This window comes from Balaenoptera acutorostrata, chromosome 15, assembly GCF_949987535.1.
Source record: "Balaenoptera acutorostrata chromosome 15, mBalAcu1.1, whole genome shotgun sequence".
Classification (NCBI taxonomy): Eukaryota; Metazoa; Chordata; class Mammalia; order Artiodactyla; family Balaenopteridae; genus Balaenoptera; species Balaenoptera acutorostrata.
This window is the reverse complement of record NC_080078.1, coordinates 5,017,230-5,041,166: the sequence shown is the minus strand read 5'-3', so window position 1 is coordinate 5,041,166 and position 23,937 is coordinate 5,017,230. Positions and strand designations below refer to the sequence as shown.

Below are 23,937 nucleotides of genomic sequence, written 5' to 3'. Positions count from 1 at the left end.
TCGAGCCCTGGTCTGGGAGGATCCCACATGCTGTGGAGCATCTAAGCCCGTGTGCCACAACTAATGAGCCTGCGCTCTAGAGCCCGCAAGCCACAACTACTGAGCCCATGTGCCACAACTACTGAAGCCCGGGCACCTAGAGCCCGTGCTCCACAACAAGAGAGGCCACTGCAATGAAAAGCCCGTGCACCACAGCGAGGAGTGGCCCCCGCTCACGGCAACTAGAGAAAGCCCGCGCACAGCAACGAAGACCCAACGCACCGAAAAATAAATAAATAAATATTTTTTAAAAAAGAATTTTATTTGATGGGACTTCCCTGGTGGCGCAGTGGGTAAGAATCCACCTGCCAATGCAGGGAACACGGGTTCGAGCCCTGGTCTGGGAAGATCCCACATGCCACAGAACAACTAAGCCCGTGCGCCACAACTACTGAAGCCGGCGTGTCTAGAGGCTGTGCTCCGCAACAGGAGAAGCCACCACAATGAGAAGCCCGCGCACCGCAACGAAGAGTAGCCCCCGCTCACGGCAACTAGAGAAAAGTCCTCGCTAAGCAATGAAGACCCAACACAGCCAAAAATTAATTAATTAATTAATTTTTAAGAAAAGAATGAGCAAAAAGATTTAGCTTAAAAAGTTATTAATTGCAACACTAATTATAATACCCAAAACAGGCAATATAACTGGTTAAATAAATTACAAACATCAATACAATGGCACACTTCGCAACCATTAAAAATATTGGTATGCATTATCTGGTTCTCACCACTTTTCCACCACCACCAGAATGGAGAAAAAAAAAAAACAAACTCATTCTGGTCAGAATAGAATGAAAGAAATCTTTCTAGAAGATGACCTGCAATTTATAGCTAAAAGCTTTTAAATAAGCACACCCTTCCACCTATATATATATAGGTGTATATCTAAAGGAAATAGAGTGGTGAAAAAAGATAAATACAAGAATGTCCATCAAAGTGTAATTTATAATAAGAAAGCACTGAAATAATACAAATTCCAGATAGAAGAGCAGTTAGGGTACATCCCTGCAATGAAACCACATGCAGGCAAAAATTGGGAGAAAAAAAAAAAAAAAGCACGTTCCTCTCTTGGCTTCCATAATATCACACAATTTTAGTTTTTCTCTATTTTACTGGCCCTTCATCTCAATATCCCTTTCTGGATCCTCCTTCTCCAAATGTGTAATTCTGTAGGGCTCTTGTCATGTCACTCCAAATTCTGTCAGGAGATAACCACATGTACCGCTATCACTTTACATACCATCTATAACCTGACAACTCCCAAATGTATCTCTGCAACACAGACTTGTTCTCTTGGATGGCTTAAAAGCATCTCAAATTTGTCTGAAAGTGAACTCTTGATATTCCTCCTAAAACTTGTTTTCTACTACCCTTCTCCATCCATTTAAATTAGCACACAATCCACCCACTTGTCCAAGCCTGAAACCTGAGAGTCAACTTTTATTCCATATCCAGAACATATCTAGGCTGCCTACAAATTAATAAAAAAATAAATAAATAGAAACATGATACATATAAAGATGCAATATTAAACATTCAGGTAACCGAAAAGGAACCCCTAATGGCCAATAAACATAGGAAAAGATGCACACATTTCACTAGTTACAGGTAAGTGTAAGTTAAACAATGAAATATCATTTCAAACTATCATTTGCAAAAATTGAAGTTTTTGATACTGAGGGTTGGTGAGGATATGGAGAAAAGGAACTATCATACATTGCTAAAGAGCTATTTAGGGATATTGAGTGAAGCTGAAATGGTGTATACCCAAGATCCAGTAATTAATTCCCCTCTTGGGGACTTCCCTGGTGGTCCAGTGGCTAAGACTCCACGCTCCCAATGCAGGGGGCCTGGGTTCGATCCCTGGTTGGGGAACTAGATCCCACGTGCTGCAACTAAGACCCAGCACAGCCAAATAAATAAATTTTAAAGTATATTCTAAAGATAATAATTCCCCTCTTGGTTCCCTTTGGACACCCCTATCTGTGCCTAAGGATATGTGTATAAAGATATTTATTGCAACATTGTTTGTAACAACAAATACAAAAATAGCCTACTATCCATCAGTAGGGAAATAAACATATATGCCAACAAATATTATAGAACAGTTAGAATGAATCAACTAGATATACTTGTCTTATCATGGACATTTAAAACAACACAGTGGGGAATTCCTTGGCGGTCCAGTGGTTAGGACTCTGCGATTTCACTGCCAAGGGCATGGGTTCAATCCCTGGTCGGGGAACTAAGATACTGCAAGTCATGCAGTGTGGCCAAAAATTAATTAATTAATTAATTAATTAATTAAAACACAGTGAAAGTTGCAGAAGCCTTATTTTATATGTATAATAATGTTTACTGAGAACTGTGTCAGCCTCACTTACACAGTTCTATGTGCTTTTACAAATATTAACTCATATATATATATACAAATATTAACTCATATATATACAACTATTAACTCATATATATCATATAGGTATAACTGAATCACTTGGCTGTACAGCAGAAATTAACACAACACTCTAAATCAACTATACTTCAAAAAAATACAACAAAATTTTAAAGGCCATTTCACTGTTCTGTCAAGCCAGCTGCTTCAGGAAGGTAGGGGACATGGTAAGACCAGAGAATTTCATGAGCATAGATCCACTGCTGCACTCCAGTTGCTGGAAAGTGAGTTCGTTGATCAGAAGCAATGCTGTGTAGAATACCATTTCAGTGGATAAAGCATTCTGTAAGTCCAGATGGTAGTTTTGGCAGAATAATTGCATGCAGGGAAGGCAAATCTCTACCCAGAGTAAGTGTCTAGTCCAGTAAGAGCAAAATGCTGCCCCTTCCATGATGGAAGTGGTCTAATACAATCAACCTGCCACCAAGTAGCTGGCTGATTACCCCGAGGGAATGGTGACATATTGGGGGTTCAGTGTTGGTCCCGGCTGACGGCTGATCGGGCCATCAGCAGTGGCTGTAGTCTTGGTGAGTGGAAGCCCACCCATAACCTCCATCCCTGCCACCATGGCCACTTTGCCCATTGGGTGATTACAGGGGCAACTGGGGGAAAAGGCTGACTGGTATCCACAGAACGGTTCATCTTATTGACTTGATTATTAAAATCCTTTGCTGAGGGACTTCCCTGGAGGTCCAGTGGTTAGGACACCACGCTTCCGCTGCAGGGGGCGAGGGTTCGATCCCTGGTCAGAGAACTAAGATCCCACATGCCACACAGTGCGGCCTTATTTAAAAAAAAAAAAAAAAATCCTTTGGTGAGTATTCACTTGGGACAAAAATATCTTCACCTTTTTCACCCATCCAGGGACGTGTATCCACATATCTCTTCCCCAGACTTCCCTGTCATCAATTATAGACTTGCATTCCTTCCATTTCAAACTATCATTTGCAAAAATTGAAGTTTTTGATACCGAGGGTTGGTGAGGATATGGAGAAAAGGAACTATCATACATTGCTAAAGAGCTATTTAGGGATATTGAGTGAAGCTGAAATGGTGTATACCCAAGATCCCACATCCCATGAATCAGTATAAAATCACATCTGGCCACTTCTCCTCACAAGCAAAATGAATAACCAGATACATTGCTCAAAGTTCTGCTCAGTGGGAGGATTTCCCTTCACCATGTCCTTCAGGGATGTCCCAGAGAGGGGCCGTGGTGCTACAGCTGCCCACTTGTGGGTGGTGCCTGCATGCTGTGCAGAAGCATCTGGAAACCAGGCCCAAGTCTTCCCTTCCTTTGTATATGCTCTGATCATAGGCAGCTCTCCATAAGGCCATACTCGTAGGCGTGGAGAGAGAAGGTATTGCAGCGGGAGTGGGAACCGTGAACATTTGGGCCACTTCTTCATGTAAATTATGTGTGCCTTCAGGGCCTGCCTGGGCATGATTTCACTTCCATTTGGTGATGCAGTGCTTCTGCGCATGCCCAACTTTATGGCTTGTTGGGTCAAAGGACACCCAGTTCATGATAAGCCACTCAGGTAAATAAGATGTAGGATCTTACTTCCCCGACCAGGTATTGAACCCACGCCCGCTGCATTGGAAGCACGGAGTCTTAACCACTGGACCACTGGATCCTTGGGAAGTCCCAACGATCTCTTCTTTCAAGGCAGGCACAGAGCTTCCACGTCAGTTAAAATCAAATCTGTAAGCTCATCCTTTTCTTTCCCCTCTTTGTCCAGTGACCTTAGGAGTCACCAGTCAATCTCAATTTAACAAAGTGTTTTAAGGTATCGTATACAAGGTCACCCAGATCCTTGCTTCTTGTAAGTGTTTGATTAAGAGTATCCAGTGGTGATATTTTCTGTATCTCTATTGCCACATCATGCCGTGGGCTATGAGCATTCTCTTTACCTCTAGAAACAGAGTCACTACTCTTTGACACATCTATTTCGAGGTGAGAATGAAGACCATTCTCAGCAATCAGACTGTCGACATTCCAGAAAATGTCGACATTACTCTGAAGGGACGCACAGTTATTGTGAAGGGCCCCAGAGGCACCCTGCAGAGGGACTTCAATCACATCAGTGGAGAACTCAGTCTCCTTGGAAAGATAAAGAAGAGGCTCCGGGTTGACATACAGTGGGAGAAGAGAAAGGAACTGGTGACTGTTTGTACTATCTGTAGTCATGTACAGAACGTGATCAAGGGTGTTACACTGGGCTTCAGTTACAAGATGAGTTCTGCGTATGCTCATTTACCCATCAATGTTGTTATTCAGGAAAATGGTTCTCTTGTAGGAATCCAAAATTTGGGGGGTGAAAGATACATCTGCACGGTTCGGATGAGGCCAGGTGTTGCTTGTTCAGTATCTCAAGCCCAGAAAGATTAGTTGATTCTTGAAGGAAACGACATTGAACTTGTGTCAAATTCAGCTGCCTTGATTCAGCAAGCCACAACAGTTAAAACCAAGGATATCAGAAATTTTTTGAATGGTATCTATGTTTCTGAAAAAAAACCAGTTCAACAGGTTGATGAATAAGTTCTGAGTGATCCAGCTACAGAAACTGCAAGAGGCCAGACTCATATGTGATATTTTAAAAATGAATACAATCTCTTTTGACTTGGGAATTTTTCTTAAATTGATTATCCTTTCCAACTATTTGGCCAGTAAGCAGTTAAGTAAATTCTAGTGTGGTAAGAACAATAACAGAAGGAATGAGTGTTTTTTTTTTTTTTAGTAAGACTTAATGGGAGAAGTGGCTTGAAGGAGTAGCAAGGGTATTTCAGGCAAGAGGAACATGGGTACTGGTGACAGGCAACACTGTGGTTGTTCATAATTGGATGAAGAGCTTTGAGAGATGTCCTGAAGGTATCTGTAATTTTGCAGAGGCACGAATTTGAATATTTGTGAGGCAAGTGCCTGAGTCACAGTAACTTTGTGTGAAAAAGCAGCTGAGAAGTGATACAGCCTTAGTAAGAATTAGGAAAATTAGAAGATGGAGTTAATTTATATTTGTGATAAACATGGTTCCTGTGGCCCAAGGTTCTCTCAGTTTTACCCTAATTTCAGCCATTTACTCCTATGTCCTAGTCCTTGATATCTAAAAAAAAACTTATAACCCTTCCATAATCTCTTCATTCCATGTGTCATGCTTCAGATACACTACCATACTAGACTATCTTAACTCAATAGGATTGCCTCTAAACCTCTTCCTTGATAGAAACTCCAACCTTATGATTTCTCAGGCAAAACGTAACATTCAAGTTTGATTTCTCTTACATACTATGTGTCTAGTCTATCAGAAAAATCTGTGGGCTGTCCTTCAAAGTAAGGTATGCTCAAGGAATAAGCAAGAAAAAATAAAACCTATTTGGAACATAAAAAAAAAAAGAAATAGTCACTAGTCTTTCAACCTAATTTAACTAGAGAGCCAATTCCAGAAAGCCCGGAGCCAACTCAGAAAACTCACCCTTAAGTTTCCTCTCCTCTAGAACAACTCCTGGTATCAAAACCTGTGTAGTCAGTGTTCTCCAGAGAAAAAGAACGAATGGGATGTGTGTATATACAGAGATTTATTTTAAGAAATTGTCTCATGCACAAACGTATGGACACCGAGAGGGGGAAGTGGCGGGAGGGGGTGGTGGTGGTGGTGTGATGAACTGGGAGATTGGGATTGACATATATACACTAATATGTATAAAATAGATAACTAATAAGAACCTACTGTATAAAAAAATAAATAAAATAAAATTCCAAAATTCCAAAAAAAATTAAAAAAAAAGAAATTGTCTCATGCAATTCTGGAGGCTGGCAACTCCACACTTTGCAGGGTTCACTGGTATGCTGGACACCTAGGGAAGAAATGATGTTTTGATGCATCTGAAGGTTCAAGTCAATCTTTTTGCTCTATTCAGGCCTTCGACTGTTTGGGTGAGGCCCACTTAGATTATGGAGGGCCAGCTGCTTTATTCAAAGTCCACTGATTTAAATGTTAATCTCACCCCAAAACAGTCTCATAGAAACATCTAGAATAATGTTTGACCAACTATCTGGGCACCATGGCCCAGACAAGTTGACGCATAAGACAAGTGAGACACTGAGATAGGAAGGGGGTGGGGCAAAGGAGGGGGTGGGGAGGTACATCAGATTTCAGGACCAGAGGAAACCTGCCTGAAGGGGCCTCTTTTGAGCTGTCACTTGAATTATAAGAAGGCATCATCAGTGTTAGGACCAGGGAGGTGTCCCGAGAGAGAAAGAAAGTACAAACACCCTGGGGGTAGGAATGAATTTAGTACGTTTCAAAGAAAGAAAGAGACCAGGAGAAAGAAACAGGAGTGGCAAGAAAACCGGTTAGCTGTTGTGATGGGTCAGCCTTTCCACTGCACTTAGAAGAAAATTCAGAGTCCTCTGTAAGGCCCACAGGGCCTTTCAAGAGCTTCCCCGGCCTTCCTTTTCAGTCTTCAGTCATGCCACTCTCACGGCAGCCTATGGGACCAGGCCGATGAGCAAGACCCATGACTTAACACATTCATGAGGGAGGGACAGAGCAGAGATTGTTCTCAAGGTCACAGTTTCTGGAGCAAGGACAGGGTCACACAAGAAGTAGGACGGAAATCTCAGTAACTGAACAATTGGCCATTGGCTGCATAGATGGCCTTCACCCACCTCCTCCACCTATATTGCATGGACAATATAGCTTTTTCTTCATGGTGAGGTGAAGACGAACTCTCTAAAGAGATGGAAGTTTCTTGGTGGCGGGGTGGGGATCGCAGAGTGGGGGCTGGCATCCCGGAGGAAGTCTCCCTCTTTTGGGCAGTGTAGGCGTGCGTCTGTGTACATCTAAGTGTGTGTGTCTGTGTGTGTGCACAAATGCCTACCCAGTCTCTCCTTTACCTCCCCCATCACTAAGCCCCCCAATGTGAAGCCTTCCCACCAATATCCAAATGGACTTCAAAGTCACCTCTCAGTCATGGGGGAGAGATCAGTAACCTCAGAGGATGTCTCCGCTAGCTACCTTTATCAATCATCCTGTTACATAAATAATTATGGTTGCCCAACAGGAGATAAGTGCTATAAACCTTAATAGAATCAGTGGTATATCCATACATGTTTGGAAGTAACGAGATGGGGAGAGGTAGAAATTTCTCATCTATATGGTGGGGAGTTAGAAGATACTGTCTCAATTGGATTGATCAGTAAACAGATATTTATATTACAGAAGGTAACTAATAAGGTGCTTAGTATACTGTGTACAACTGGGGGTTGTATACGTTTTATCATCTTTCCTGAGTACTTCCTCATCTGATGTTAAGGAAGTTGTCCAAGTGGCGCATTGGGATCCAGTCTTCTCCAGTTTGTCTCTAATTCTACCGTGTCTCTAATTCCTCTATTTTTACCACAACAGCCCCAGCCACCTGTAGGCATCTAGTAATGACAGGTGAGAGTGAGAGTTTGGGAGAGGGTACCACACCTTGGTAGCTGGCCTTCAGGATGGCCCCCAGTGATCTCTGCCTCCTGGTCTTCACACCCTTTTCAAGTTCCCACTCACACTGTACTAAGGTTGGTTCGTATGATCGTTAGCGTATGGAGAATTGATGGTCTGAGATGTCCAAGGTGAGTTTAAAAGATACTGTGACTTCCACCTTGCCCTCTCTCCCTCATCTCTCATTCTGGGGGAGACACGCTGCCGTGTTGTGAGCAAGGCCCAGGTGATGAGCATCTGCGCCTGCCAGTGACACGGAAGCGTGCTTGGAACAGACTCTTCTTCCCCAGCAGGACCATGAAATGACTGCAGCCCAGGACAACTGCTGGACGGCAACCTCAGGAAAGACTGAGCTAGGACCACTAAGCTTTGCTGCTCTCAGATTCCTGACCCTCAGAAACTGTGTGAGAAAATAAGTGCTTGCTTGGGGGTAATTTATTACACAGCAATAATAAATACATATGCTTAACTAGATTTCCAGCCTCTTATCAGGGTGAGAAACTGCCTAAGCCAACGCCTTGTAAAGATTCAGTTGATCTGACTGGTTACCAGGCAACAGTTGTGATGTCATAAGGATTAGAACCCTCATTTAGTAGGGTCCTGCCAACCGTTGGATGGCAAGTCCCAAATGAAGAGCAACTTCTTTCGGGTGAGCATATCTATTTCTCCTTTCCTCTTTACTTTCCCAAATAAGGTGAATTACTAATGGATCCTCAAGCCAAAACTGTTTCTTGATATTCCTTATGTCAGTGGACACATTTTACATGGCGATTTCAGGTGGTTATCGCCAATTAGAGTGGATCACTCCCATTTCAATCCCTGAACTTAGCTCTTTCAGTTTCGGGGCCTCAATCCCAGTGCAATGTGCAAGAGATGTTAAGTTTTTGCTTTTAACAATTTTAATATAGGGCTAGTCAGATAAACAATTTTAGCAAGCTGTTAATATTAAAAATGAATAACTTTGTAAGTAATAATCACTTTATAAAGTTAAGCTATAAAATATTCCAACTGGGGCTTCCCTGGTGGCGCAGTGGTTGAGAATCCAGCTGCCAATGCAGGGGACACGGGTTCGTGCCCCGGTCCGGAAAGATTCCACATGCCGCGGAGCGGCTAGGTGAGCCACACCTACTGAGCCTGCGCGTCTGGAGCCTGTGCTCCGCAACAAGAGAGGCCGCGACAGTGAGAGGCCCGCGCACCGCGATGAAGAGTGGCCCCCGCTTGCCGCAACTAGAGAAAGCAAGCCCTCGCACAGAAACGAAGACCCAACACAACCAAAAAATAAATAAATAAATAAATAAATAAAATTCAAAAAAAAAAAAAAAGAGGAAGTAGGCTCATAATATTGTCATTAGGATTAAAAGGAGATTAAAAAAATATTTCAACTGAAAATACCAGGATACATATTTGAAAAAATATTTAATATTACTTAATGCTTCTGTTTCCATCCAATATGAGCTATGTAATGCAGAGCTAGGGCAGTTTGAGGTAACATTTTTTTTAAGCTCCTTGAGACTAAATAATGAAATACTGCACTATTAAAAACGACTTTTAATGTCTCTTTTGAGAGTCCCTGAGAACGCTCTACTTCTATGTTCATATTCTTATAACCCTCACACCTTAATGGTGGATTTTATTTCTCAAATTATTCAAAAAACTTTGTAAGAATACAGTTCTATTTTACCATAACTCTGGAAAGGAACTTCATATTCTTTACCTCCCTGTTCCCAGTAGCTGTGTAAAGTAGCTCTTCCAGGAGCTAACATCAAATTTGCTGCCCAGGAATCGGAGAACCAACCTCTAAAATTTTACACTATTGAAATTTTGTTTGTATATTATCCTTTGGAATTACCTGAAAGCATTTTCTTTGTTATGCTCACCAGTGCCTTAATGGTGCATTTCTTTTTTGGAATCCAGCATAGAGGTTAATGTAGAGGAATAAGAGTGAAAACTAAAACAAAATCATATATTTGGTAAAACAAAATTTTTATTATTAATAGTATCATACAATAGGTAAAATCTTCTGGGAAACATTAAAACATTTTGAGTCAAGTTCCATATGACCATTAAACTCTATCCCCTCTTCTTTCCCCTTTCTAGAATAAAGCACTCTTTACTTTTTTTGTCCAAATCTTTTTCTGTTCACTTCTTTGGCTAGCCATGTGCCCATAGAAAAATATATATAACATTTTGGACTTTAGTTTTTGGATTCTTACTGAATGTTGTATTACTGTTTTACAAATTGGTTTATTAGTCAGCAATTTGACTCTGAGAACTTCTTTCATTACTGCATTTGAAATACTACTCACGTGCAGAGCTTCTATGACAGAGTTAGGTGAAAATACTTTCAGATCCCCCAGCAAGAGTGGATTTGTACTTATGTGCAACATAATTGCCTATGAGGCCCCCTTTCTGACCACCATTGCTACCTTTTTATGCCAGTGTCCCCCACTCCTTTTATTTGCCTAGTAGATCTTTCACAGTTTTGTTTATTAGCCATTCCCTTGTAGTTGTTGGAACCTGTAAAATGCAAATCTAATTCTCCCTTCCTCATGGTGTCGTTGAATGTAATTAATGAGTTAACATGTAATTCACACATACAGAAGAGGTACCGGGCATATAATACCACGATAACAAGTATTATTATTATATTATTTTATTATCTCTGATGTATGTATTACCTTATTACCCTAGAAGCAACTCTTCTAAGAGACTTCATTCTGCCACAGACACTGACTGACAACACTGAGATCAGAGAAAACACCCTGGTGGTAGCAAAACTTCTTTAATCCTCCTTTATTGAACTGAGATATTTTTCAGAAGGATGAAAAATATGTGAATTTTCTCCAACAGCTCTTTAAGACAATCTACACACTGAGATCTCCCTCATTCTCTTTTATTTCTGCTTTTACATACACTGCCCCATCTGCCTACAAAATCCCCGTGTCCCTAGCCTGCATTTCTAGTCTTACAGTAAATCTGTGCATATACAGCTTAATGTTGAAGAATATATGTTCGGACACTAATTGTGAGATCATGAGCAATGTACTTAACCCCTAATCTGTAAAATGGAAATATTAATTTGTACCTACTTCATAGTCTTGTTGTAAATAGTAAATGAGTTAACATATCTAAACCATTTAGAGGAGGTGCCTGGGGCATAGGAACCTTTCAGCTATTGGCTGGTGTTAACACCTTTGCTTAATGATGATCCTTCCTCTTTGCTCCTAGGAGGCTGATTCTTCGTGCCAACGCTGACCAGCACCACTCAGGTCAAACACTCTGACCCTGGTGGTAGTGTCAGCTCCTTCGTCCTTCACCATTAGAATCTCCCTAAGCAGAAAGATTTCTTCTGAAAGGGTATAATCTTGTATCTTCAACACTCATCCAGGTGAGTTAGACATTATGCTTCCTTTCTCTCCATTTCTTCCCACTGCCCTTCTCCTTGAAACCTGCAGTGTCCTGAATTCCCTGGCGGTCCAGTGGTTAGGACTCCACACTTTCACGGCTGAGGGCCCAGGTTCAATCCCTGGTCAGGGAACTAAGATTCTGCAAATCGCACAGTGTGGCAAAAAAAAAAAAAAAAAAAAAAGAAGAAGAAAGAAAAAGAAACAAGAAACCTGCTGTGTCCTAAGAATGTAAATGTTGTATACGTGTGGTTAAGTTGGTGCAGCCACAGAAGGAAACGAGAACAAGACTTGGGAGGAAGAAGTTGATTATACTCCCAGGTCCCAAAGAAGGGGTCACTACATGCCATGCAAGGGCACAAGGAAAGCAATGGGTTTTGGTCGAGTGGCACAAGACAGGAGTGAGGGGAAAGTCTGAGCCAGAGCCTGGATTGGGTTTCCATGGGAAAGGCAAGGCACAGCAGAGTGAGCAGTTTAGGATTGGCTGGTTGGAATAATTCCAGCAGGCTTTGGGCCATAGGGGTATCTCTAGTGGCCTGGTACCTGGCCCTGGGGTGATTTAGGGCAGAGGAAGTATTGACTCATGTGTGAGAGTTAGATAAGAACAAGGCAGGATCTACAGGCTTGGGATTGGTTGGTTTGCATGGGTTGATTGAACCCTTTGCTATCTCTAAGAATTGGCTAGCTCTGGGAGGGATACTCTCTCCTGGCCAGCAAGCTTTTTAAGATGTCAAAACATCATAAAATACAGAAAATAAAAACACATGATTGGGACTTCCCTGGGGTCTATTGGTTAAGACTCTGCACTTCCAATGCAGGGGGCATGGGACACGATCCCTTGTCAGGGAACTAAGATCCCGCATGCTGCAAGGTGAGGCCAAAAACAAACAAACAAACAAACAAACAAAAAAGACATGATTGGGGACTTCCCTGGTTGGTGCAGTGGTTAAGAATCCACCTGACAATGCAGGAGACCCGGGTTCGATCCCTGGTCCAGGAAGATCCCACATGCCGCAGAGCAACTAAGCCCGTGCGCCACAACTACTGAGCCCGCGTGCCACAACTACTGAAGCCCTCATGCTGCAACTACTGAAACCCATGCACCTAGAGCCAGTGCTCCGCAACGGCACCACAATGAGAAGCCCGCGCACTGCAATGAAGTGTAGCCCCCGCTCGCCGCAACTAGAGAAAGCCCGCGTGCAGCAACGAAGACCCAACGCAGCCAAAAAAACCAAAAAAACAAAAAGAAACCGCCAAATAAAAACACATGATTAATCAATGAAGATCTGGTTCCTTCGGCCCAGAACACTCCCCTGCTCCAACCCCCACTTCACCCGACTTCCAGTTACTTATCCCTCAGGTCTCTAATGAAATGTGACTTGTTGCATTTTATACATATCATACTATGTCCCTTCCTTTATTAGTTTGCTAGAGCTACCATAACAAAGTACCACAAACTGTGTGGCTTAAACAACAGAAATTAATTTTCTCATGGGTCTGGAGGCTGAGCGTCCAAGATCAAGGTGTCAGCAGGATGGGTTCTTTCTGAGGGCTGTGAGGGAGAATTTGTTCCGTGCCTCTCTCCTATCTTCTGGTGGTTTGTTGGCAATCTTTGGTGTTCTGCGGTTTGTAGAAACATCACCCCAACCTCTGCTTTCATCTTCACATGGCATTCTCCGTGTATGTGTGTGTGTGTGTGTGTGTCCAAATTTCCCCTTTTTATAAGGACTCCTGTTACTGGATTAAGGTCCAATTCAAGGACCTCACGTTAACTAGATTACCTCTATAGAGACCTTGTCTCCAAATAAGGTCACATTCTCAGGTAGTGGGAGTGATGACACGAACATATCTTTTGGGAAGTGACACACTTTAACACAGAACACCCCCCTCACAGCTTTCTCTTCATCCCACTATGTTAGTACCTCCTGCTGTGCACTTTATAGCACTTGTATCCACGCTCCCCCCCATGGCATTTACACTTCATTGTAGATGTTACTTTTTTTAAGCCAATTTCTCTTTCTCCCTCTAAATCCTCTCCCCATATAAACACAGTGGAAATCCCATTAGTACAAGCACTGTTATATGTCTCATTCATTTTTCTCTATATCATGCACACCCTCTGATGCTCAGTGGATACTCAATGGAAAATTGATGAATGAATGAAAGAATGAACCATTTGGAGGGGAAGATGGTCAATGTACACAACTGTACTCTAACTTAATGTGTTTATTGCCTAGAGAACATTTAAAACATTTTTACTAATTTCCAAAAGGAATCCTCTTGGGATGCATGACATTACACTTGTAACTTAATTAAAAGGTATTATACATTTATCTAATAAGCAATTTATTATGTTCTAGAAAGAATCCCCTTGGAATCAGTTTCATCACGGTTGCAATCTAATCTGGGACACATGATACCTATTCAATATTGCGTTATAACTCTGCCTTCAGCAAGTATCACTTGGTTGTGTTTAATCATGTTCTTCATATAAGTCCTACAAGTAGTTTCAGCTTATTATTTATTATTTACTATCTTGTTTCATCTGTGATGAGAGTCACGGCTTAAAACATTTCTAAGCTGTTATTGTTAATACTTAGAGATCAGTTGACTTTACATATATGTCTCTTTTAATCAACCAACCTTTCATACTCTAATTGGGTTTCCATTGATTATATTGATTCTCTCTTATCTTATTATTTTTTAAATAAATTTATTTATTTATTTTTGGCTGCATTGGGTCTTCGTTGCTGTGCACAGGCTTTCTTTAGTTGCGGCGAGCGGGGACTACTCTTCGTTGAGGTGCGCGGGCTTCTCATTGCAGTGGCTTCTCTTGTTGCGGAGCATGGACTCCAGGCGCACAGGCTTCAGTAGTTGTGGCACACGGGCTCAGTAGTTGTGGCTCGCGGGCTCTAGAGCGCAGGCTCAGTAGTTGTGGAGCACAGGTTTAGTTGCTCCGCAGCATGTGGTATCTTCCCGGACCAGGGCTCGAACCCGTGTTCCCTGCATTGGCAGGCGGATTCTTAACCACTGCGCCACCAGGGAAGCCCCCACTCTCATCTTATTTTTATTCTTGTTTTTTATTTTTTTACATTGGTCCAAAAAACACGAACCTTGTTAACCATTACAGTAATAGCACGCACTATGGTTTTGTTCCTAATTAGAAATTATTTTAAACGTAAGATGTTTTATCTTTCTTTATATGATCAGCCAGCTAGCTAAATCCTTATTTCTTAGTAAACATGTTTTCACAACTATTTCTCCTCCTTCACTTGAAACCTGAGGTCATTATACATCACTGCCCTTTTCCCTGCTTTTGTCTTCTGACTTTTGTTTCATTCCCTTATGTTCATGGGAAGGCTGTAGTCCCCGACTCTGTTTTAGCCATCCTACTCCTCAATTAAAATTATTACTCTCAGGACTTCCCTGGTGGTCCAGTGGGTAAGAATCCACACTCCCAATGCAGGGGGCCCAGGTTCAATCCCTGGTCAGGGAACTAGATCCCACATGCATGCTGTAACTAAGAAGCCTGCATGCCCCAACAAAGAGCCTCAGGTCGCAACTAAGACACAGCGCAGCCAAAATAAATAAATTAATTAAAAATATATATTTTAATATTACTCTTAATTTCAACATCTATATGGATGACAAAGTCACCTTGATATATAATCTGTACGATTTTTCAAAGAGAAGTAGGGAAAATGGATTAATAGAAGAACCAAGAGACTGGTGATTAGTGCTCTTTGAACTCTCTTAAGAACCAGCCCCCGCCCCCATGACCATGTTTCTTGTATTTTCCATGTGTAACACCACTTCTGTATTATGCCCAAACAAAACTGGCATTAAAAAAAAAAACAAAAAACTTTTAAGAGTGATGTCAGGGCTTCCCTGGTGGCGCAGTGGTTGAGAATCTGCCTGCTAATGCAGGGGACACGGGTTCGAGCCCTGGTCTGGGAAGATCCCACATGCCACGGAGCAGCTGGGCCCGTGAGCCACAACTACTGAGCCTGTGCATCTGGAGCCTGTGCCCCGCAACGGGAGGGGCCGCGATAGTGAAAGGCCCGCGCACCGCGATGAAGAGCGGTCCCCACACCGCGATGAAGAGTGGCCCCCACTTGCCGCAACTAGAGAAAGCCCTCGCACGAACCAAAGACTCAACACAGCCAAAAATAAATAAATAAATAAATAAATAAAGTAGCTATAAAAAATTTAAAAAAAAAAAAAAGAGTGATGTCAGCAAAAGCGGTAGAGTATGAACCTGAAGGAGCCAACTCTAACACTGAAAATCCTGGCCAAACTGTCAGAATCACCCTTATCAAAACTCTGGAAGATACTTAAAGGTTTTCAACAACTAAGCAAATGCTTAACCATGAAAAAGGTCACTGAAACAGGCTTGGGAGAAGGCTCTGGCTTTTTTTTTTTTCCTTTGCCACGTGGCTTTCAGGATTTTATTTCCCCGACCAGAGATCGAACCCACGCCCTTGGCAGTGAAAGCATGGAGTCCTAACCACTGGACCACCAGAGCATTCCCAGGCTCTGACATTTTAACTTAGTCTTACCCTATTTTAATGAACCCTTCCCAGGGTAGCAGCGATCTTGAAGATGGCAGCCTGTTCCCAGTGTGGCCACATCTAGTCCAGGAACAGAGAAGACCTTGACCAGAAGGAAGTCTATTTTGACTTGCCTATGGGTGCCTGAAAGATACAATGGCCTGCCTTTGTTTTATCTAACCCAGAGCACTCTCAGGATGGAAAAATGGCTATGGCTACCTGGAGAATGTTCCTGGAAAACACTGAAAACCAAGTGAACAAGCCACTGCTGCCTGGGGCAAAAAATAGCAGTTGAGACAAACAGTAGACATGATAAAAGATGGGGAGGAAAAGCTGGGGAGTGAGAAACTTTGGAGAAAAGCCTTTGAAAAAAGTCCCACATATACTGGGAACCTAGGAAGCCATGTGCATGGCCAGGGTAGGATGCAAGCTCAGAAAAGATCTGGGAAGTCTGGCTTGTCTTTAGACTCTGCATAAGCAGAAAGTGATGGTTAGGGCAGAGTTGCAAATGGCCTGGCTAAGAGTTGAAGGGATGCCCTATATACAGCCAACTTGCAAAGAACTAAGGACTGTTTTTTCTTTCTTTCTTTTTTCTTTTTGTTTTAACATAGTATTCAAAATATCCAATTTTCAATGCAAAATTATAAAGCATGCAAAGACACAAGAACGTATGGTCCATTACCAGGACAGAAAGAGACAAACAGTAAATAGGGAAAAACTCACACTCCTCCTGTGTTTCTCCTTTAACTCTTACACTGCTATCACACTCACAACACTTCTGACACCAGATGTGCAGGGTTTTTCCCTCTGGCAAGAAATGTGTGACATCAGATGGGAGTCCTACAGTTTAACTCAATTCTGACACTATCTGACTGGAGTTAGTGTCAGATCTCACAGGTGAAGGGCTCAGTTCCACGAGACTTGCCACAGTTCAGATGTCAATCACAAGTAGTAAGACCCAAGGTTACCCACAGCTTCTGACTTTTCTATAAATCAGAGGTTCCCATGACCCCCACCTGGGATTTGATTCTTTGCTAGAAGAGCGCACCCAACTCAGGAAAACACTTTCTTACATTTACTAGTTTATTAAAGGATTTGTTAAAGGATATAGATGAAGAGCCAGATGAAGAAATATATAAAACAAGATCTGGGAGGGTCCCAAGCACAGGAGCTTCTGTTCCTGTGAAGTTGGGGTGCATTGCCCTCCTGGTACTTGGATATGTTCATCAACCTGGAAGCTCTCTGAACACCATACTATTGGGATTTTATGGAGGCCTCCTCATACAGGCATATCAATTATTAACTCCTTTTCTAGCCCCTTTTCAAGCTTCTAATTATGGCTTGGTTTTTCTGGTGACCAGCCTCCATCCAAAAGCCCACCCAGAGTCACCTCATTAGAAAAAAAGATGTTCTTAGGGCTCATATCACTTAGGAACTTGCAAGGGTCTTAGGAGCCCTGTGCCAGGAATGGGAAGAAGATCAAATATATATTACTAAGTATAAATCACAATACCACAAACAGAAACTGTCCTTGAGAAAACACAGACATTGGTCTTACTAGATAGACAAAGATTTTAAAGAAACTGTCCATCAACAGATGAATGGATAAAGATGTGAGATCTTATATATATATATATATATATATATATATATGTATGTATATATATATATACATATATATATATATACACATATATATATATACTTTATACCTTAAGGAACTAGGAAAAGAAGATCAGACTAAACCCAAAGTTAGCAGAGGGAAGAAAAAATACAAGTTAGAGTGGAGATAAATGGTATAGAGAATAGAGCAATAGAGAAAATCAATGAAACCAAAAGTTTGTTATTTGAAAGGTTAATAAAATTGATAAACTGTTAGCTAGATAGACTAAGGAAAAAAGAGAGAAGACAATAAAGTCAGAAATGAAAATGGGGACCTTATTATTGATCTTATTTTTTAAAAAGGATTATAAGAGAATACTATGAACAGTTATATGCTGACAAATTATATAACCTAGATGAAATGGGAAAATTACTAGAAACACACAAACTCCCAACACTGACTCAAAAAGAAATAGAAAATCTGAGTTGAGTGTTTTTATCATGAAAGAGTGTTGGATTTTGTCAAAGACTTCGTCTACATCAATTGAGATGATCATGCAGCTGGGTTTTTTCCCCCTCATTCTACTAATATGGTATATAGCAAATAAAGAGACTGAATTGGCAATCAAAAACCTACCAACAAAGAAAAGTTCAGGACTGCATGGCTTCCCTGCTGAATTCTACCAAATATTTATAGAGGAATTAACACCAATTCTTCTCAAACTCTTCCCAAAATATAGAAAAGGAGGGAATACTTTCTATTTCACCCTGAGGCCAACATTATCCTGACGCTAAAGCCAGACAAAAACATCACAGGAAAACTACAGGGAAATTCCCTAGTGGTCTAGTGGTTAGGATTCAGTGCTTTCACTGCAGGGGCTGGGGTTTGACCCCTGGTTGGGGAACTAAGATCCCGCATGCCGTGTGGTACGGCCAAAAGAAAAGAAAACTACAGACCAATATCCATTATGAATATAAATACAAAAATCCTCAACAAAATACTAGCAGCATGCTGGAATGATTAGACATCACGACCAAGTGGGATTTATCTCAGGAATGCAAGGGTGGTGTATATACAAAAAATATACAAAAAAAAAATCAATGTAATACACCACATTAATAGGATGAAGGGAAAAAAAGCCCAAACACATGATCATCTCAATTCACACAGAAAAAGCATTTGAGAAAATCTAACACTCTGTCATGATAAAAACACTCAACAGACTAGCAATAGAAGAGAACTTCCTTAATATTACAAAGAGTAGCCCCTGCTCGCCGAAACCAGAGGAAGCCCAAGCACAGCAACGAAGACCCAATGCAGCCAAAAATTAAAATGGGCAAATGACTTGAATAGACATTTATCCAAAGAAGATATACAAATGGCTAATAAGCATATGAAAAGATGTTCAACATTATTAGTCATCAAGGAAATGCAAATCAACCCACAACGAGATACCACTTCACACCCACTAGGATGGCCATAATTTTTAAATAAGAAAAAAAATAACAAGTGCTGGCAAGGATGTGGAATCTTCAAACATTGCTGGTGGGAATGTAAAATGGTTCAGTCACTGTGGAAAACATTTCAGTGGTTCCTCAATAAGTTAAACATAGGGAATTCCCTGGCAGTCCCGTGGTTAAGACTCCGAGCTTCCACTGCAGGGGGACATGGGTTCGATCCCTGGTGGGGGAACTAAGATCCCGCATGCACATGGCGAGTGGTGTATCCAAAAAAACCCAACAACATAGAATTACCCTATGAGCCAGCAATTCTACTCCTAGGTATATACCCCAAATAATTGAAAACAGGTGTTCAAACAAAAACTTGTACACAAATATTCATAGCTGCTTTACTCACAATATCCAAAAGGTGGAAACAACCGAAATGTCCATCAGCAGATGAATGGATAAATAAAATATGGTATATTCGTACGACGAAATATTATTCACTCATAAGGGATGATGTACATCCTACAATGTGGATGAATCTTGAAAACATGCTATATGAAAGAAGCCAGACATAAAAGACCTCCTATTGTGTGGTTCTGTTTACATCAAATAACTAGAATAGGTAAATTCATAGAGACAGAAAACAGATTAATGGTCACCAGGGGCTGGTGGGAGGGGCAACTGGGGAGTGATCACTTAATGTATAGGAGGTTACCCTGTTGCAGGGGGTGGGGTGAAAAGGCTCTGGAACTAGTTAGTGGCGCTGGTTGCACAACATTGTGAATGTACTTAATGCTACTGAACTACGCACTTAAAAATGGTCAATATGATAAATTTTATGTTGTGTGTATTTTACCATACCATTAAAAAAAGCAATGAAATGAGAATTCTTAAGTAGGTACTATAAATATTTTGATAGTCTTCGATGGAGACATCTCTAAGGGATTTCTATGAAGTGACATTAAATATCATAGAAACTCAAGATAGGCTTAAATAGTTTTGGGGTTTCATATCTATAAATCTATATAGATATATAGATATGCAACTTGATTTTATCATTTGATAATATGCCTCATGGAACTTTTGCCCACTAGTAGGTATAGAATAGTTTCTTTCCTTTAACTACTGATTAGTAGTCTACAGACCTTTATTATCCAATATGGTAGTCACTAGCCGTAAGTGGCTATTGAGCAACCAGAAATATGGCTAGTGCCACGTGTTTAAATGATAATATTTGGGGTACACTGGGTTAAATGAAATATATTATTAAACTTAATTTCACTTTTAAAAAAATAAATTTATTTATCTTTTGGCTGCGTTGGGTCTTCGTTGCTGTGCGTGGCCTTTCTCTAGTTGCGGTGAGCGGGGGCTGCTCTTCATTGTGGTACCTGGGCTTCCCACTGCGGTGGCTTCTCTTGTCGCGGAGCACGGGCTCTAGGTGCGCGGGCATCCGTAGTTGCGGCACACGGGCTCAGTAGTTGTGGCACACAGGCTCTAGAGTGCAGGCTCAGTACTTGTGGCTCACGGGCTTAGTTGCTCCGAGGCATGTGGGATCTTCCCGGACGAGGGATGGAACCCTTGTCCCCTGCATTGGCAGGCGGATTCTTAACCTCTGCGCCACCAGGGAAGTCCCTAATTTCACTTTTAAAAAAAAAACTCCTTAAAATGTGACTACGAACATTTTAAATTACACATGTGGCTGACATTATATTTTTATTGGACGGGGTTGCTATGGATTGCTCATTCAGGAACCATGAGAGTAGATTAGGGCCCAGAAGAAAATCAGGAATCCCAGAAAGTGTGGATCTGTACTTTATGCAACGTATGTTTACCCAGGCCCTCTGTCCTGATGTTCCAATTTTACAATTTTTACCAGATTTCTCCATTCCCCTCATTGGACCTGTGTATATTTCTTTTTTTTCCTTTTGGCCGCGCCACACAGCATGTTCCCTGACCAGGGATCGAAATTGTGCCCCCTCCAGTGGAAGTGCAGAGTCCTAACCACTGGACTGCCAGGGAATTCCCTGGACCTGTGTATATTTCATAGTCTATTTTAGCCATTCTCCCATTTAAAGTTGTTTCTAATTTTTCAATATTATAAGCAATGCTACAGTGAATATACTCTAATCAGAATAACTTACAGCTATGCTGTCCAATACAGTAACCACATGTGGACATTTTAATTCAAATTAGTTAAAATTAAATAAAATTAAAAACCTAGTTCCTCAGGCATACAAGCCACATTTCAAGTGCTCAGTAGCTATATGTGAGTAGAAGCTACTCTGTTAGCACAGAACCTTATCATCACTGCAGAAAGTTCTACTGGACCGTGCCAGCTGAGAGATTTAAGAACATGGATTCTGCCACTTACTAGTTTGTGCAGTCTTGAACGAGTCAGCCTTTCTTTGCCTCAGTCAACTCACCTATAAAATGGAAATGCTTATAGTACCTACATCAAGTGGCCGTTTCAACAATTAAATGAGTTAACTGGTGTAAATCTTTAGAAGTGATGTCTGGCACATAATCACTTCTGTTGAACTGTTAACAATTACTAGTATTATCATTTGTAAACTTTCTTGAGACTTGAGTCTACTGTCAGACGTTGATTGTCATTCTTCACATAAGAGAAACTCTGAGCCTGGCGGTAGCCCCTTCCTTTGGCATCCTTCACTTTGTTCAGCTCCATGTTGAGACATTTTTCTAATAAAGTTGTAAATTGTTTCCTTCAAATGCGTATCAAGGTGAATTACACATTAAGTCCTCCTTTCCTCCCTTGATTTTCTCTACCCGTCTCTGTCTCTGAGTCTCTCCTATCTGAATTGGCCCAGTCCTCATGTCACTTTGCTCATTGCCACTCAACCCACAGGCTTCAATCTCTCTGTACTTTCTGCAGGGAAGCCCACTCTGAACTTCCCCCTCCTGTTTACCTGTACCCCCCCACCCCCCAACTATGTTATTTTTTCCCACGCTTCTCTTCTGGAAAATTGTCATTAATTGCTTAACTGTTTTTCTTAATAAATTTATTTATTTTAGGCTGCGTTGGGTCTTCGTTGTTGCGCGTGGGCTTTCTCTGTTTGCGGTGAGCCGGGGCTACTCTTCGTTGCAGTGTGCAGGCTTCTCATTGCAGTGGCTTCTCATTGCGGTGCCAGTAGTTGCAGCACACGGGCTTAGTAGTTGTGGCACGCTGGCTCAGTAGTTGTGGCACGCAGGCTCTAGAGTGCAGGCTCCGTACTTGTGGATCACAGGCTTAGTTGCTCCGCGGCATGTGGGATCTTCCCAGACCAGGGCTTGAACCCGTGTCCCCTGCATTGGTAGGTGGATTCTTAACCACTGCGCCACCAGGGAAGTCCCGCTTAATGGTTTTATATCAACATCCTGAAAGCTACCGAGGCAGGAACAGTTTGGACTAACATATCATTTCTCCTTCCCTGATTTCCAGAATAGATACCCATATATTTGGTTATCTAGGTGGATATTTGCTGAACGAATGCAAGTGTGAACTGTTTCAGGAGAGAGGAGCTATACACAGCTAAGGGTTGAGTGTGTGAACAAATGGCTTTATTGCCCAGATGAACATTCAAAACATTATAAAACTAAAACAAAACAAAACAAACAAAAAATAATAAAAAAGTTGTAAGGGCTTCCCTGGTGGCTCAGTGGTTAAGAATCCGCCTACCCATGCAGGGGACACGGGTTCGATCCCTGGTCCGGGAAGATCCCACATGCCGCGGAGCAACTGGGCCCGTGAGCCACAACTACTGAGCCTGCATGCCACAACTACTGAAGCCCGTGCACCTAGAGCCCGTGCTCCACAACAAGAGAAGCCACCACAATGAGAAGCCCGCGCACCGCAACAAAGACCCAACACAGCCAAAAATAAATTTAATTAATTAATTAATTAAAAAATTGAAACGTAGATCAACTCTACTTCAGTTTAAAAAAAAAAGAAAAAATCAAATATATTCTTCCTTGAAAACTTTTGGGTTGTAAGGTCTTATGTTGGGGTGCTAATTATCCATTAGGATAAAGTTGGCTTTGATAACTTTGATTTCATGAGAGTCCAAAGCAAGACTCAAAGACCTGAACTAATAAATAGAAGCTGGAGCTGGAATTTACACCTGGTCCGTGTGTCTCCCAACAGGACTTCTGCTCTGTGTGTCTCCAAACAGCACTTCCTGGTGACTGCGTCTCAGGCCAGGCAGCATGGACAAGTCTATTGGTGGTGTTATCTGTGCACTCTGATAGTGAAAGGTAGGTACACTTTTTCTTTTTCTTTCCTTTCCTCTTCTTCGTGTGTGTGTGTGTGTGTGTGTGTGTGTGTGTGTGGCCAAATATGGTAGGTACTACTTTGGAATATGCTTTGTGACTAATCCATTTTTTGTGTGTTTATATCATTTCTTCTTTGTTCATACTGATTATGAGTGAAATCCATAAGAGATAAAGGACCTAGTTTATGTTGGCTCGGAGGAGTTCAGAGCAAGGATTGACTAAGATTATAGGTACTCCTCCATGCCATTGTGAGTATAGAAGAGTGCCAAGGGATGGAGTGGGTCGTGGTGGGATTCAGCTGGTGCTAGATGAGCCCTTGTTGGTTAAGTTTGCAGTGGTCCCTTGTCACCCTCCATGATCCATCCAGTTTTTGCAGGGGCCAGACTGGTTACTAAATAGGCCCATGATGGAGACCACTAGCCCTGTATCCTCTGCAACTCTGAGGGTGGCACTGTTCCCAGCCACCCCCCCAAGAGTTGCTCTCTTGGCCAGAGAGGACAGTTTCGGGGGCTTCCACACAGCTTTTTCTGCTACAATAGCTCTTACTCTACAAGTCCAGGAACCAATGTGAGGGCTCTTGCAACCACTAAGTATGACCATTTGGATATTACATTTGGAAACCAGGGAAGTGACCACTGTAGCCTGAATGCACTCGCTGAGGGACTGGGGTCAGGACCCAATATATTGCT

The 23,937-nt window shown here is 41.8% G+C and overlaps 1 pseudogene; it reads left to right on the top strand.

The window, feature by feature from the left end:
* The first annotated feature begins 4,438 nt into the window (after positions 1–4,438).
* Positions 4,439–5,030, top strand: LOC103007199 (60S ribosomal protein L9-like; annotated as a pseudogene).
* Positions 5,031–23,937: the final 18,907 nt, after the last annotated feature.